The sequence below is a fragment of the Procambarus clarkii genome, unplaced genomic scaffold (assembly GCF_040958095.1).
Source record: "Procambarus clarkii isolate CNS0578487 unplaced genomic scaffold, FALCON_Pclarkii_2.0 HiC_scaffold_122, whole genome shotgun sequence".
Classification (NCBI taxonomy): Eukaryota; Metazoa; Arthropoda; class Malacostraca; order Decapoda; family Cambaridae; genus Procambarus; species Procambarus clarkii.
This window is the reverse complement of record NW_027189155.1, coordinates 1,733,638-1,755,658: the sequence shown is the minus strand read 5'-3', so window position 1 is coordinate 1,755,658 and position 22,021 is coordinate 1,733,638.

The window sequence follows — 22,021 nt, the reverse complement described above, 5'->3', positions numbered from 1 at the left end:
TACCAACACCACCACTCCCAATACCAACACCACCACTACTCCCAACACCACCACTACTCCCAACACCACTACCACTCCCAACACCACCACCACTCCCAACACCACCACCACTCCCAACACCACCACCACTCCCAATACAAACACCACTCCCAACACCAACACCACTCCCTACACCACCACCACTCCCAAAACCAACACCACTCCCAACGCCACCACCACTCCCAACACCACCACCACTTACAACACCACAACCACTCCCAACACCACCACTACTCCCAACACCACAACCACTCCTTACACCAACACCACTCCTAACACCAACACGATTTCCAATACCAACACCACCACTCCGAATACCACCACCACTCCCAACACCACCACCACTCCCAACTCCACCATCACTCCCAATACAAACACCACTCCCAACAACACCACTTCCTTCACCAACACCACTCCCAACACCACCACCACTAACAACACCACAACCACTCTTTACACCAACACTACTCCTAACACCAACACCATTCCTAATACCAACACCACCACTCCCAATACCAACACCACCACCACTCCCAACACCACCACTACTCCCAACACCATCACCACTTCCAACACCACCACCACTCCCAGCACCATCACCACTCCCAACACCACCACCACTCCCAACACCAACACTACTCCCAACACCACCACCACTCCCAACACCAATCCCAACACCAACACCACCACAACTCCCAACACCACAACCACTCCCAACACCACAACCATTCCCATCACCAACACCACTCCCAACACCACAACCACTCCCATCACCAACACCACTTCCAACACCACCACTCCCAACACCACCACTCCCAACACCAACACCATTCGCAACACCATCACCACTCCCAACACCACCACCACACCCAACACCACCACCACTCCCAACACCATCACCACTCCCAACACCAATACCACTCCCAACGCCACCACCACTCCCAACACCACCACCACTTACAACACCACAACCACTCCCAACACCACCACTACTCCCAACACCACAACCACTCCTTACACCAACACCACTCCTAACACTAACACGATTTCCAATACCAACACCACCACTCCGAATACCACCAGCACTCCCAACACCACCACCACTCCCAACACCACCAGCACTCCCAATACAAACACCACTCCCAACAACAACACCACTTCCTACACCAACACCACTCCCAACACCACCACCACTTACAACACCACAACCACTCTTTACACCAACACTACTCCTAACACCAACACCATTCCTAATACCAACACCACCACTCCCAATACCAACACCACCACCACTCCCAACACCACCACCACTCCGAACACCATCACCACTCCCAACACCACCACCACTCCCAGCACCATCACCACTCCCAACACCACCACCTCTCCCAACACCACCACCACTCCCAACACCACCACCACTCCCAACACCAACATCACTCCCAACACCACCACCACTCCCAATACAAACACCACTCCCAACACCAACACCACTCCCAACACCACCACCACTCCCAACACCACCACCACTCCCAACACCAACACCACTCCCAACACCAACATCACTCCCAACACCACCACCACTCATAACACCACCACCACTCATAACACCACCACCTCTCCCAACACCACAACCACTCCCAACACCACCACCACTCCCAGCACCACCACCTCTCCCAACACCACAACCACTCCCAACACCAACACCACTCCCAACACCAACACCTCTCCCAAAGCTACCACCACTCCCAACACCACCACCACTCCCAACGCCACCACCACTCCCAACACCACCACCACTCCCAACACCATCACCACTCCCAACACCACCATCTCACCCAAGACTACCACCACTCAAAACACCACAACCACTCACAATACCACAACCACCACTCCCAACACCACCACCACTCCCAACACCACCACCACTCCCAACACCACAACCATTCCCATCACCAACACCACTCCCAACACCACAATCACTCCAATCACCAACACCACTTCCAACACCAACACTCCCAACACCACCACTCCCAACACCAACACCATTCGCAACACCATTACCACTCACAACACCACCACCACACCCAACACCACCACCATTCCCAACACCATCACCACTCCCAACACCACCACCACTCCCAACACCACCACCACTCCCAACACCAACACCACTCCCAACACCAACACCACTCCCAACACCAACACCACCACCACTCCCAACACCACAACCATTCCCATCACCAACACCACTCCCAACACCACCACCACTCCCTATACCAATACTACTCCCAACACCACAACCAATCCGATCACCAACACCACTCCCAACACCACCACTCCCAACACCACTCCCAACACCAACACCACTCCCAACACCAACACCACTCCCAATACCACCAACACCACACACAAGACCACCACCATTCACAACACCACCACCACTCCCTATACAAACACCACTCCCAACACCAACACCACTCCCAACACCACCACCACTCCCAACACCACGACCACTCCCAACACCACCACTACTCCCAATACCAACACCACTCCCAACACCACCACCACTCCTAACACCACCACCACTCCCAACACCAACACCACTCCCAACACCAACACCACTCCCAACACCACCACCACTCCCAACACCAACATCACTCCCAACACCACCACCACTCCTAATACAAACACCACTCCCATCACCAACACCACTCCTAACACCAACACCACTCTAAACACCAACACCACTCCCAACACCAACACCACTCCCAACACCACCACCACTCCCAACACCACCACCACTCCCAACACCAACACCACTCCCAACGCCACCACCACTCCCAATACCAACACCACCACTCCCAATACCAACACCACCACTACTCCCAACACCACCACTACTCCCAACACCACTACCACTCCCAACACCACCACCACTCCCAACACCACCACCACTCCCAACACCACCACCACTCCCAATACAAACACCACTCCCAACACCAACACCACTCCCAACACCACCACCACTCCCAAAACCAACACCACTCCCAACGCCACCACCACTCCCAACACCACCACCACTTACAACACCACAACCACTCCCAACACCACCACTACTCCCAACACCACAACCACTCCTTACACCAACACCACTCCTAACACCAACACAATTTCCAATACCAACACCACCACTCCGAATACCACCACCACTCCTAACACCACCACCACTCCCAACACAAACATCACTCCCAACACCACCACCACTCCCAATACAAACACCACTCCCAACACCAACACCACTCCCAACACCACCACCACTCCCAACACCACCACCACTTCCAACACCAACACCACTCCCAACACCAACATCACTGCCAAAACCACCACCACTCATAACACCACCACCTCTCCCAACACCACAACCACTCCCAACACCACCACCACTCCCAACACCACCACCACTCCCAACACCACCACCACTCCCAACACCAACACCACTCCCAACACCACCATCACTCCCAATACAAACACCACTCCCAACAACAACACCACTTCCTACACCAACACCACTCCCAACACCACCACCACTTACAACACCACAACCACTCTTTACACCAACACTACTCCTAACACCAACACCATTCCTAATACCAACACCACCACTCCCAATACCAACACCACCACCACTCCCAACACCACCACCACTCCGAACACCATCACCACTCCCAACACCACCACCACTCCCAGCACCATCACCACTCCCAACACCACCACTTCTCCCAACACCACCACCACTCCCAACACCACCACCAACATCACTCCCAACACCACCACCACTTCCAATACAAACACCACTCCCAACACCAACACCACTCCCAACACCACCACCACTCCCAACACCACCACCACTCCCAACACCAACACCACTCCCAACACCAACATCACTCCCAACACCACCACCACTCATAACACCACCACCACTCATAACACCACAACCTCTCCCAACACCACAACCACTCCCAACACCACCACCACTCCCAGCACCACCACCTCTCCCAACACCACAACCACTCCCAACACCAACACCACTCCCAACACCAACACCTCTCCCAAAGCTACCACCACTCCCAACACCACCACCACTCCCAACGCCACCACCACTCCCAACACCACCACCACTCCCAACACCATCACCACTCCCAACACCACCATCACACCCAAGACTACCACCACTCAAAACACCACAACCACTCACAATACCACAACCACCACTCCCAACACCACCACCACTCCCAACACCACCACCACTCCCAACACCACAACCACTCCCAACACCACCACAACTCCCAACACCAACACCACTCCCAACACCACAATCACTCCAATCACCAACACCACTTCCAACACCAACACTCCCAACACCACCACTCCCAACACCAACACCATTCGCAACACCATTACCACTCACAACACCACCACCACACCCAACACCACCACCATTCCCAACACCATCACCACTCCCAACACCACCACCATTCCCAACACCAACACCACTCCCAACACCACCACCACTCCCAACACCACCACCACTCCCAACACCACCACCACTCCCAACACCAACACCACTCCCAACACCAACACCACTCCCAACACCAACACCACCACCACTCCCAACACCACAACCATTCCCATCACCAACACCACTCCCAACACCACCACCACTCCCTATACCAATACTACTCCCAACACCACAACCAATCCGATCACCAACACCACTCCCAACACCACCACTCCCAACACCACTCCCAACACCAACACCACTCCCAACACCAACACCACTCCCAATACCACCAACACCACACACAAGACCACCACCATTCACAACACCACCACCACTCCCTATACAAACACCACTCCCAACACCAACACCACTCCCAACACCACCACCACTCCCAACACCACCACCACTCCCAACACCACCACTACTCCCAATACCAACACCACTCCCAACACCACCACCACTCCTAACACCACCACCACTCCCAACACCAACACCACTCCCAACACCAACACCACTCCCAACACCACCACCACTCCCAACACCAACACCACTCCCAACACCACCACCACTCCCAATACAAACACCACTCCCATCACCAACACCACTCCCAACACCAACACCACTCCCAACACCAACACCACTCCCAACACCAACACCACTCCCAACACCACCACCACTCCCAACACCACCACCACTCCCAACACCAACACCATTCCCAACGCCACCACCACTCCCAATACCAACACCACCACTCCCAATACCAACACCACCACTACTCCCAACACCACCACTACTCCCAACACCACTACCACTCCCAACACCACCACCACTCCCAACACCACCACCACTCCCAACACCACCACCACTCCCAATACAAACACCACTCCCAACACCAACACCACTCCCTACACCACCACCACTCCCAACACCAACACCACTCCCAACGCCACCACCACTCCCAACACCACCACCACTTACAACACCACAACCACTCCCAACACCACCACTACTCCCAACACCACAACCACTCCTTACACCAACACCACTCCTAACACCAACACAATTTCCAATACCAACACCACCACTCCGAATACCACCACCACTCCTAACACCACCACCACTCCCAACACCACCATCACTCCCAATACAAACACCACTCCCAACAACAACACCACTTCCTTCACCAACATCACTCCCAACACCACCACCACTCCCAATACAAACACCACTCCCAACACCAACACCACTCCCAACACCACCACCACTCCCAACACCACCACCACTCCCAACACCAACACCACTCCCAACACCAACATCACTCCCAACACCACCACCACTCATAACACCACCACCACTCATAACACCACCACCTCTCCCAACACCACAACCACTCCCAACACCACCACCACTCCCAGCACCACCACCTCTCCCAACACCACAACCACTCCCAACACCAACACCACTCCCAACACCAACACCTCTCCCAAAGCTACCACCACTCCCAACACCACAATCACTCCAATCACCAACACCACTTCCAACACCAACACTCCCAACACCACCACTCCCAACACCAACACCATTCGCAACACCATTACCACTCACAACACCACCACCACACCCAACACCACCACCATTCCCAACACCATCACCACTCCCAACACCACCACCATTCCCAACACCAACACCACTCCCAACACCACCACCACTCCCAACACCACCACCACTCCCAACACCACCACCACTCCCAACACCAACACCACTCCCAACACCAACACCACTCCCATCACCAACACCACCACCACTCCCAACACCACAACCATTCCCATCACCAACACCACTCCCAACACCACCACCACTCCCTATACCAATACTACTCCCAACACCACAACCAATCCGATCACCAACACCACTCCCAACACCACCACTCCCAACACCACTACCAACACCAACACCACTCCCAACACCAACACCACTCCCAATACCACCAACACCACACACAAGACCACCACCATTCACAACACCACCACCACTCCCTATACAAACACCACTCCCAACACCAACACCACTCCCAACACCACCACCACTCCCAACACCACCACCACTCCCAACACAACCACTACTCCCAATACCAACACCACTCCCAACACCACCACCACTCCTAACACCACCACCACTCCCAACACCAACACCACTCCCAACACCAACACCACTCCCAACACCACCACCACTCCCAACACCAACATCACTCCCAACACCACCACCACTCCCAATACAAACACCACTCCCTTCACCAACACCACTCCCAACACCAACACCACTCCCAACACCAACACCACTCCCAACACCAACACCACTCCCAACACCACCACCACTCCCAACACCACCACCACTCCCAACACCAACACCATTCCCAACGCCACCACCACTCCCAATACCAACACCACCACTCCCAATACCAACACCACCACTACTCCCAACACCACCACTACTCCCAACACCACCACCACTCCCAACACCACCACCACTCCCAACACCACCACCACTCCCAACACCACCACCACTCCCAATACAAACACCACTCCCAACACCAACACCACTCCCTACACCACCACCACTCCCAACACCAACACCACTCCCAACGCCACCACCACTCCCAACACCACCACCACTTACAACACCACAACCACTCCCAACACCACCACTACTCCCAACACCACAACCACTCCTTACACCAACACCACTCCTAACACCAACACAATTTCCAATACCAACACCACCACTCCGAATACCACCACCACTCCTAACACCACCACCACTCCCAACACCACCATCACTCCCAATACAAACACCACTCCCAACAACAACACCACTTCCTTCACCAACATCACTCCCAACACCACCACCACTCCCAATACAAACACCACTCCCAACACCAACACCACTCCCAACACCACCACCACTCCCAACACCACCACCACTCCCAACACCAACACCACTCCCAACACCAACATCACTCCCAACACCACCACCACTCATAACACCACCACCACTCATAACACCACCACCTCTCCCAACACCACAACCACTCCCAACACCACCACCACTCCCAGCACCACCACCTCTCCCAACACCACAACCACTCCCAACACCAACACCACTCCCAACACCAACACCTCTCCCAAAGCTACCACCACTCCCAACACCACCACCACTCCCAACGCCACCACCACTCCCAACACCATCACCACTCCCAACACCACCATCACACCCAAGACTACCACCACTCAAAACACCACAACCAGTCACAATACCACAACCACCACTCCCAACACCACCACCACTCCCAACACCACCACCACTCCCAACACCACAACCATTCCCATCACCAACACCACTCCCAACACCACAATCACTCCAATCGCCAACACCACTTCCAACACCAACACTCCCAACACCACCACTCCCAACACCAACACCATTCGCAACACCATTACCACTCACAACACCACCACCACACCCAACACCACCACCATTCCCAACACCATCACCACTCCCAACACCACCACCATTCCCAACACCAACACCACTCCCAACACCACCACCACTCCCAACACCACCACCACTCCCAACACCAACACCACTCCCAACACCAACACCACTCCCAACACCAACACCACCACCACTCCCAACACCACAACCATTCCCATCACCAACACCACTCCCAACACCACCACCACTCCCTATACCAATACTACTCCCAACACCACAACCAATCCGATCACCAACACCACTCCCAACACCACCACTCCCAACACCACTCCCAACACCAACACCACTCCCAACACCAACACCACTCCCAATACCACCAACACCACACACAAGACCACCACCATTCACAACACCACCACCACTCCCTATACAAACACCACTCCCAACACCAACACCACTCCCAACACCACCACCACTCCCAACACCACCACCACTCCCAACACCACCACTACTCCCAATACCAACACCACTCCCAACACCACCACCACTCCTAACACCACCACCACTCCCAACACCAACACCACTCCCAACACCAACACCACTCCCAACACCACCACCACTCCCAACACCAACATCACTCCCAACACCACCACCACTCCCAATACAAACACCACTCCCATCACCAACACCACTCCCAACACCAACACCACTCCCAACACCAACACCACTCCCAACACCAACACCACTCCCAACACCACCACCACTCCCAACACCACCACCACTCCCAACACCAACACCACTCCCAACGCCACCACCACTCCCAATACCAACACCACCACTCCCAATACCAACACCACCACTACTCCCAACACCACCACTACTCCCAACACCACTACCACTCCCAACACCACCACCACTCCCAACACCACCACCACTCCCAACACCACCACCACTCCCAATACAAACACCACTCCCAACACCAACACCACTCCCTACACCACCACCACTCCCAACACCAACACCACTCCCAACGCCACCACCACTCCCAACACCACCACCACTTACAACACCACAACCACTCCCAACACCACCACTACTGCCAACACCACAACCACTCCTTACACCAACACCACTCCTAACACCAACACAATTTCCAATACCAACACCACCACTCCGAATACCACCACCACTCCTAACACCACCACCACTCCCAACACCACCATCACTCCCAATACAAACACCACTCCCAACAACAACACCACTTCCTTCACCAACACCACTTCTAACACCACCACCACTTACAACACCACAACCACTCTTTACACCAACACTACTCCTAACACCAACACTATTCCTAATACCAACACCACCACTCCCAATACCAACACCACCACCACTCCCAACACCACCACCACTCCCAACACCATCACCACTCCCAACACCACCACCACTCCCAGCACCATCACCACTCCCAACACCACCACCACTCCCAACACCAACACTACTCCCAACACCACCACCACTCCCAACACCAATCCCAACACCAACACAACCACAACTCCCAACACCACAACCACTCCAACACCACAACCATTCCCATCACCAACACCACTCCCAAGACCACAACCACTCCCATCACCAACACCACTTCCAACACCACCACTCCCAACACCACCACTCCCAACACCAACACCATTCGCAACACCATCACCACATCCAACACCACCACCACACCCAACACCACCACCACTCCCAACACCGTCACCACTCCCAACACCAACACCACTCCCAACGACACCACCACTCCCAACACCACCACCACTTACAACACCACAACCACTCCCAACACCACCACTACTCCCAACACCACAACCACTCCTTACACCAACACCACTCCTAACACCAACACGATTTCCAATACCAACACCACCACTCCGAATACCACCATAACTCCCAACACCACCACCACTCACAACACCACCATCACTCCCAATACAAACACCACTCCCAACAACAACACCACTTCCTACACCAACACCACTCCCAACACCACCACCACTTACAACACCACAACCACTCTTTACACCAACACTACTCCTAACACCAACACCATTCCAAATACCAACACCACCACTCCCAATACCAACACCACCACCACTCCCAACACCACTACCACTCCGAACACCATCACCACTCCCAACACCACCACCACTCCCAGCACCATCACCACTCCCAACACCACCACCTCTCCCAACATCACCACCACTCCCAACACCAACACCACTCCCAACACCAACACCACTCCTAACACCACCACCACTCCCAACACAAACATCACTCCCAACACCACCACCACTCCCAATACAAACACCACTCCCAACACCAACACCACTCCCAACACCACCACCACTCCCAACACCACCACCACTTCCAACACCAACACCACTCCCAACACCAACATCACTGCCAAAACCACCACCACTCATAACACCACCACCTCTCCCAACACCACAACCACTCCCAACACCACCACCACTCCCAACACCACCACCTCTCCCAACACCACAACCACTCCCAACACCAACACCACTCCCAACACCAACACCTCTCCCAAAACTACCACCACTCCCAACAACACCACCACTCTCAACGCCACCACCACCACCACCACTCCCAACACCATCACCACTCCCAACACCACGACCACACCCAAGACTACCACCACTCAAAACACCACAACCACCACTCCCAACACCACCACCACTTCCAACACCACCACCACTCCCAACACCACAACCATTCCCATCACTAACACCACTCCCAACACCACAACCACTCCCATCACCAACACCACTTCCAACACCAACACTCCCAACACCACCACTCCCAACACCAACACCATTCGCAACACCATCACTACTCCCAACACCACCACCACACCCAACACCACCACCACTCCCAACACCATCACCACTCCCAACACCACCACCACTCCCAACACCAACACCACTCCCAACACCACTCCCAACACCACCACCACTCCCAACACCAACACCACTCCCAACACCAACACCACTCCCAACACCAACACCACCACCACTCCCAACACCACAACCATTTCCATCACCAACACCACTCCTAACACCACCACCATTCCCTATACCAACAATACTCCCAACACGAGAACCACTCCCATCACCAACACCACTCCCAACACCACCACTCCCAACACCACTCCCAACACCAACACCACTCCCAATACCACCAACACCACACACAAGACCACCATAATTCACAACACCACCACCACTCCCAATACAAACACCACTCCCAACACCAACACCACTCCCAACACCACCACCACTCCCAACACCACCACCACTAACAACACCACCACTACTCCCAATACCAACACTACTCCCAACACCACCACCACTCTCAACACCACCACCACTCCCAACACCAACACCACTCCCAACACCAACACCACTCCCAACACTACCACCACTCCCAACACCAACATCACTCCCAACACCACCACCACTCCCAATACAAACACCACTCCCAACACCAACACCACTCCCAACACCACCACCACTCCCAACACCAACACCACTCCCAACACTACCACCACTCCCAGCACCACCACCTCTCCCAACACCACAACCACTCCCAACACCAACACCACTCCCAACACCAACACCTCTCCCAAAGCTACCACCACTCCCAACACCACCTCCACTCCCAACGCCACCACCACTCCCAACACCACCACCACTCCCAACACCATCACCACTCCCAACACCACCATCACACCCAAGACTACCACCACTCAAAACACCACAACCACTCACAATACCACAACCACCACTCCCAACACCACCACCACTCCCAACACCACCACCACTCCCAACACCACAACCATTCCCATCACCAACACCACTCCCAACACCACAATCACTCCAATCGCCAACACCACTTCCAACACCAACACTCCCAACACCACCACTCCCAACACCAACAACATTCGCAACACCATTACCACTCACAACACCACCACCACACCCAACACCACCACCATTCCCAACACCATCACCACTCCCAACACCACCACCATTCCCAACACCAACACCACTCCCAACACCACCACCACTCCCAACACCACCACCACTCCCAACACCAACACCACTCCCAACACCAACACCACTCCCAACACCAACACCACCACTACTCCCAACACCACAACCATTCCCATCACCAACACCACCACCACTCCCTATACCAATACTACTCCCAACACCACAACCAATCCGATCACCAACACCACTCCCAACACCACCACTCCCAACACCACTCCCAACACCAACACCACTCCCAACACCAACACCACTCCCAATACCACCAACACCACACACAAGACCACCACCATTCACAACACCACCACCACTCCCTATACAAACACCACTCCCAACACCAACACCACTCCCAACACCACCACCACTCCCAACACCACCACCACTCCCAACACCACCACTACTCCCAATACCAACACCACTCCCAACACCACCACCACTCCTAACACCACCACCACTCCCAACACCACCACCACTCCCAACACCAACACCACTCCCAACACCACCACCACTCCCAACACCAACATCACTCCCAACACCACCACCACTCCCAATACAAACACCACTCCCATCACCAACACCACTCCCAACACCAACACCACTCCCAACACCAACACCACTCCCAACACCAACACCACTCCCAACACCACCACCACTCCCAACACCACCACCACTCCCAACACCAACACCACTCCCAACGCCACCACCACTCCCAATACCAACACCACCACTCCCAATACCAACACCACCACTACTCCCAACACCACCACTACTCCCAACACCACTACCACTCCCAACACCACCACCACTCCCAACACCACCACCACTCCCAACACCACCACCACTCCCAATACAAACACCACTCCCAACACCAACACCACTCCCTACACCACCACCACTCCCAACACCAACACCACTCCCAACGCCACCACCACTCCCAACACCACCACCACTTACAACACCACAACCACTCCCAACACCACCACTACTCCCAACACCACAACCACTCCTTACACCAACACCACTCCTAACACCAACACAATTTCCAATACCAACACCACCACTCCGAATACCACCACCACTCCTAACACCACCACCACTCCCAACACCACCATCACTCCCAATACAAACACCACTCCCAACAACAACACCACTTCCTTCACCAACACCACTTCTAACACCACCACCACTTACAACACCACAACCACTCTTTACACCAACACTACTCCTAACACCAACACTATTCCTAATACCAACACCACCACTCCCAATACCAACACCACCACCACTCCCAACACCACCACCACTCCCAACACCATCACCACTCCCAACACCACCACCACTCCCAGCACCATCACCACTCCCAACACCACCACCACTCCCAACACCAACACTACTCCCAACACCACCACCACTCCCAACACCAATCCCAACACCAACACAACCACAACTCCCAACACCACAACCACTCCAACACCACAACCATTCCCATCACCAACACCACTCCCAAGACCACAACCACTCCCATCACCAACACCACTTCCAACACCACCACTCCCAACACCACCACTCCCAACACCAACACCATTCGCAACACCATCACCACATCCAACACCACCACCACACCCAACACCACCACCACTCCCAACACCGTCACCACTCCCAACACCAACACCACTCCCAACGACACCACCACTCCCAACACCACCACCACTTACAACACCACAACCACTCCCAACACCACCACTACTCCCAACACCACAACCACTCCTTACACCAACACCACTCCTAACACCAACACGATTTCCAATACCAACACCACCACTCCGAATACCACCATAACTCCCAACACCACCACCACTCACAACACCACCATCACTCCCAATACAAACACCACTCCCAACAACAACACCACTTCCTACACCAACACCACTCCCAACACCACCACCACTTACAACACCACAACCACTCTTTACACCAACACTACTCCTAACACCAACACCATTCCTAATACCAACACCACCACTCCCAATACCAACACCACCACCACTCCCAACACCACCACCACTCCGAACACCATCACCACTCCCAACACCACCACCACTCCCAGCACCATCACCACTCCCAACACCACCACCTCTCCCAACACCACCACCACTCCCAACACCAACACCACTCCCAACACCAACACCACTCCTAACACCACCACCACTCCCAACACCAACATCACTCCCAACACCACCACCACTCCCATTACAAACACCACTCCCAACACCCACACCACTCCCAACACCACCACCACTCTCAACACCACCACCACTTCCAACACCAACACCACCCCCAACACCAACATCACTCCCAACACCACCACCACTCATAACACCACCACCTCTCCCAACACCACAACCACTCCCAACACCACCACCACTCCCAACACCACCACCTCTCCCAACACCACAACCACTCCCAACACCAACACCACTCCCAACACCAACACCTCTCCCAAAACTACCACCACTCCCAACAACACCACCACTCTCAACGCCACCACCACCACCACTCCCAACACCATCACCACTCCCAACACCACGACCACACCCAAGACTACCACCACTCAAAACACCACAACCACCACTCCCAACACCACAACCATTCCCATCACTAACACCACTCCCAACACCACAACCACTCCCATCACCAACACCACTTCCAACACCAACACTCCCAACACCACCACTCCCAACACCAACACCATTCGCAACACCATCACTACTCCCAACACCACCACCACACCCAACACCACCACCACTCCCAACACCATCACCACTCCCAACACCACCACCACTCCCAACACCAACACCACTCCCAACACCAACACCACTCCCAACACCAACACCACCACCACTCCCAACACCACAACCATTTCCATCACCAACACCACTCCTAACACCACCACCATTCCCTATACCAACAATACTCCCAACACGAGAACCACTCCCATCACCAACACCACTCCCAACACCACCACTCCCAACACCACTCCCAACACCAACACCACTCCCAATACCACCAACACCACACACAAGACCACCATAATTCACAACACCACCACCACTTCCAATACAAACACCACTCCCAACACCAACACCACTCCCAACACCACCACCACTCCCAACACCACCACCACTACCAACACCACCACTACTCCCAATACCAACACTACTCCCAACACCACCACCACTCTCAACACCACCACCACTCCCAACACCAACACCACTCCCAACACCAACACCACTCCCAACACTACCACCACTCCCAACACCAACATCACTCCCAACACCACCACCACTCCCAATACAAACACCACTCCCAACACCAACACCACTCCCAACACCACCACCACTCCCAACACCAACACCACTCCCAACGCCACCACCACTCCCAACACCACCAGCACTTACAACACCACAACCACTCCCAACACCACCACTACTCTCAACACCACAACCACTCCTTACACCAACACCACACCTAACACCAACACGATTTCCAATACCAACACCACCACTCCGAATACCACCACCACTCCCAACACCACCACCACTCCCAACACCACCATCACTCCCAATACAAACACCACTCCCAACAACAACACCACTTCCTACACCAACACCACTCCCAACACCACCACCATTTACAACACCACAACCACTCTTTACACCAACACTACTCCTAACACCAACACTATTCCTAATACCAACACCACCACTCCCAATACCAACACCACCACCACTCCCAACACCACCACCACTCCGAACACCATCACCACTCCCAACACCACCACCACTCCCAACACCACCACCACTCCCAACACCAACACCACTCCCAACACCAACACCACTCCCAACACCAACACCACTCCCAACACCAACATCACTCCCAACACCACCACCACTATCAATACAAACACCACTCCCAACACCAATACCACTCCCAACACCACCACCACTCCCACCACCACCACCACTCCCAACACCAACACCACTCCCAACACCAACATCACTCCCAACACCACCACCACTCAAAACACCACCACCTCTCCCAACAACACAACTACTCCCAACACCACCACCACTCCCAACACCACCACCTCTCCCTACACCACAACCACTCCCAACACCAACACAACTCCCAACACCAACACCTCTCCCAAAACCACCACCACTCCTAACACCACCACCACTCCCAATGCCACCACCACTCCCAACACCACCACCACTCCCAACACCATCACCACTCCCAACACCACCACCACACCCAAGACTACCACCACTCAAAACACCACAACCACTCACAATACCACAACCACCACTCTTAACACCACCACCACTCCCAACACCACCACCACTCCCAACACCAAAACCACTCCCAACACCATCACCTCTACCAACACCACCACCACTCCTAACACCACCACCACTCCCAACACCACCACCACTCCCAACACCAACACCTCTCCCAACACCAGTACCACTCCCAACACCACTACCACTCCCAACACCACCACCACTCCCAACACCACCACCACTCCCAACACCACCACCACTCCCAATACAAACACCACTCCCAACGCCACCACCACTCCCAACACCACCACCACTTACAACACCACAACCATTCCTTACACCAACACCACTCCTAACACCAACACGATTTCCAATACCAACACCACCACTCCGAATACCACCACCACTCCCAACACCACCACCACTCCCAACTCCACCATCACTCCCAATACAAACACCACTCCCAACAACACCACTTCCTTCACCAACACCACTCCCAACACCACCACCACTTACAACACCACAACCACTCTTTACACCAACACTACTCCTAACACCAACACCATTCCTAATACCAACACCACCACTCCCAATACCAACACCACCACCACTCCCAACACCAACACTACTCCCAACACCATCACCACTCCCAACACCACCACCACTCCCAGCACCATCACCACTCCCAACACCACCACCACTCCCAACACCAACACTACTCCCAACACCACCACCACTCCCAACACCAATCCCAACACCAACACCACCACAACTCCCAACACCACAACCACTCCCAACACCACAACCATTCCCATCACCAACACCACTCCCAACACCACAACCACTCCCATCACCAACACCACTTCCAACACCACCACTCCCAACACCACCACTCCCAACACCAACACCATTCGCAATACCATCACCACTCCCAACACCACCACCACACCCAACACCACCACCACTCCCAACACCATCACCACTCCCAACACCAATACCACTCCCAACGCCACCACCACTCCCAACACCACCACCACTTACAACACCACAACCACTCCCAACACCACCACTACTCCCAACACCACAACCACTCCTTACACCAACACCACTCCTAACACTAACACGATTTCCAATACCAACACCACCACTCTGAATACCTCCACCACTCCCAACACCACCACCACTCCCAACACCACCATCACTCCCAATACAAACACCACTCCCAACAACAACACCACTTCCTACACCAACACCACTCCCAACACCTCCACCACTTACAACACCACAACCACTCTTTACACCAACACTACTCCTAACACCAACACCATTCCTAATACCAACACCACCACTCCCAATACCAACACCACCACCACTCCCAACACCACCACCACTCCGAACACCATCACCACTCCCAACACCACCACCACTCCCAGCACCATCACCACTCCCAACACCACCACCTCTCCCAACACCACCACCACTCCCAACACCACCACCACTCCCAACACCAACATCACTCCCAACACCACCACCACTCCCAATACAAACACCACTCCCAACACCAACACCATTCCCAACACCACCACCACTCCCAACACCACCACCACTCCCAACACCAACACCACTCCCAACACCAACATCACTCCCAACACCACCACCACTCATAACACCACCACCTCTCCCAACAACACAACCACTCCCAACACCACAACCACTCCCAGCACCACCACCTCTCCCAACACCACAACCACTCCCAACACCAACACCACTCCCAACACCAACACCTCTCCCGAAGCTACCACCACTCCCAACACCACCACCACTCCCAACGCGACCACCACTCCCAACACCACCACCACTCCCAACACCATCACCACTCCCAACACCACCACCACTCCCAACACCACCACCACTCCCAACACCAACACCACTCCCAACACCAACACCACTCCCAACACCACCACCACTCCCAACACCAACATCACTCCCAACACCACCACCACTCTCAATACAAACACCACTCCCAACACCAATACCACTCCCAACACCACCACCACTCCCACCACCACCACCACTCCCAACACCAACACCACTCCCAACACCAACATCACTCCCAACACCACCACCACTCAAAACACCACAACCACTCACAATACCACAACCACCACTCCCAACACCACCACCACTCCCAACACCACCACCACTCCCAACACCACAACCATTCCCATCACCAACACCACTCCCAACACCACAATCACTCCAATCACCAACACCACTTCCAACACCAACACTCCCAACACCACCACTCCCAACACCAACACCATTCGCAACACCATTACCACTCACAACACCACCACCACACCCAACACCACCACCATTCCCAACACCATCACCACTCCCAACACCACCACCATTCCCAACACCAACACCACTCCCAACACCACCACCACTCCCAACACCACCACCACTCCCAACACCAACACCACTCCCAACACCAACACCACTCCCAACACCAACACCACCACCACTCCCAACACCACAACCATTCCCATCACCAACACCACTCCCAACACCACCACCACTCCCTATACCAATACTACTCCCAACACCACAACCAATCCGATCACCAACACCACTCCCAACACCACCACTCCCAACACCAACACCACTCCCAACACCAACACCACTCCCAATACCACCAACACCACACACAAGACCACCACCATTCACAACACCACCACCACTCCCTATACAAACACCACTCCCAACACCAACACCACTCCCAACACCACCACCACTCCCAACACCACCACCACTCCCAACACCACCACTACTCCCAATACCAACACCACTCCCAACACCACCACCACTCCTAACACCACCACCACTCCCAACACCAACACCACTCCCAACACCAACACCACTCCCAACACCACCACCACTCCCAACACCAACATCACTCCCAACACCACCACCACTCCCAATACAAATACCACTCCCATCACCAACACCACTCCCAACACCAACACCACTCCCAACACCACTCCCAACACCAACACCACTCCCAACACCACCACCACTCCCAACACCACCACCACTCCCAACACAAACACCACTCCCAACGCCACCACCACTCCCAATACCAACACCACCACTCCCAATACCAACACCACTACTACTCCCAACACCACCACTACTCCCAACACCACTACCACTCCCAACACCACCACCACTCCCAACACCACCACCACTCCCAACACCACCACCACTCCCAATACAAACACCACTCCCAACACCAACACCACTCCCTACACCACCACCACTCCCAACACCAACACCACTCCCAACGCCACCACCACTCCCAACACCACCACCACTTACAACACCACAACCACTCCCAACACCACCACTACTCCCAACACCACAACCACTCCTTACACCAACACCACTCCTAACACCAACACAATTTCCAATACCAACACCACCACTCCGAATACCACCACCACTCCTAATACCACCACCACTCCCAACACCACCATCACTCCCAATACAAACACCACTCCCAACAACAACACCACTTCCTTCACCAACACCACTCCCAACACCACCACCACTTACAACACCACAACCACTCTTTACACCAACACTACTCCTAACACCAACACTATTCCTAATACCAACACCACCACTCCCAATACCAACACCACCACCACTCCCAACACCACCACCACTCCCAACACCATCACCACTCCCAACACCACCACCACTCCCAGCACTTTCACCACTCCCAACACCACCACCACTCCCAACACCAACACTACTCCCAACACCACCACCACTCCCAACACCAATCCCAACACCAACACCACCACAACTCCCAACACCACAACCACTCCCAACACCACAACCATTCCCATCACCAACACCACTCCCAACACCACAACCACTCCCATCACCAACACCACTTCCAACACCACCACTCCCAACACCACCACTCCCAACACCAACACCATTCGCAATACCATCACCACTCCCAACACCACCACCACACCCAACACCACCACCACTCCCAACACCATCACCACTCCCAACACCAATACCACTCCCAACGCCACCACCACTCCCAACACCACCACCACTTACAACACCACAACCACTCCCAACACCACCACTACTCCCAACACCACAACCACTCCTTACACCAACACCACTCCTAACACTAACACGATTTCCAATACCAACACCACCACTCTGAATACCTCCACCACTCCCAACACCACCACCACTCCCAACACCACCATCACTCCCAATACAAACACCACTCCCAACAACAACACCACTTCCTACACCAACACCACTCCCAACACCTAAACCACTTACAACACCACAACCACTCTTTACACCAACACTACTCCTAACACCAACACCATTCCTAATACCAACACCACCACTCCCAATACCAACACCACCACCACTCCCAACACCACCACCACTCCGAACACCATCACCACTCCCAACACCACCACCACTCCCAGCACCATCACCACTCCCAACACCACCACCTCTCCCAACACCACCACCACTCCCAACACCACCACCACTCCCAACACCAACATCACTCCCAACACCACCACCACTCCCAATACAAACACCACTCCCAACACCAACACCACTCCCAACACCACCACCACTCCCAACACCACCACCACTCCCAACACCAACACCACTCCCAACACCAACATCACTCCCAACACCACCACCACTCATAACACCACCACCTCTCCCAACAACACAACCACTCCCAACACCACCACCACTCCCAGCACCACCACCTCTCCCAACACCACAACCACTCCCAACACCAACACCACTCCCAACACCAACACCTCTCCCGAAGCTACCACCACTCCCAACACCACCACCACTCCCAACGCGACCACCACTCCCAACACCACCACCACTCCCAACACCATCACCACTCCCAACACCACCACCACTCCCAACACCACCACCACTCCCAACACCAACACCACTCCCAACACCAACACCACTCCCAACACCACCACCACTCCCAACACCAACATCACTCCCAACACCACCACCACTCTCAATACAAACACCACTCCCAACACCAATACCACTCCCAACACCACCACCACTCCCACCACCACCACCACTCCCAACACCAACACCACTCCCAACACCAACATCACTCCCAACACCACCACCACTCAAAACACCACAACCACTCACAATACCACAACCACCACTCCCAACACCACCACCACTCCCAACACCACCACCACTCCCAACACCACAACCATTCCCATCACCAACACCACTCCCAACACCACAATCACTCCAATCACCAACACCACTTCCAACACCAACACTCCCAACACCACCACTCCCAACACCAACACCATTCGCAACACCATTACCACTCACAA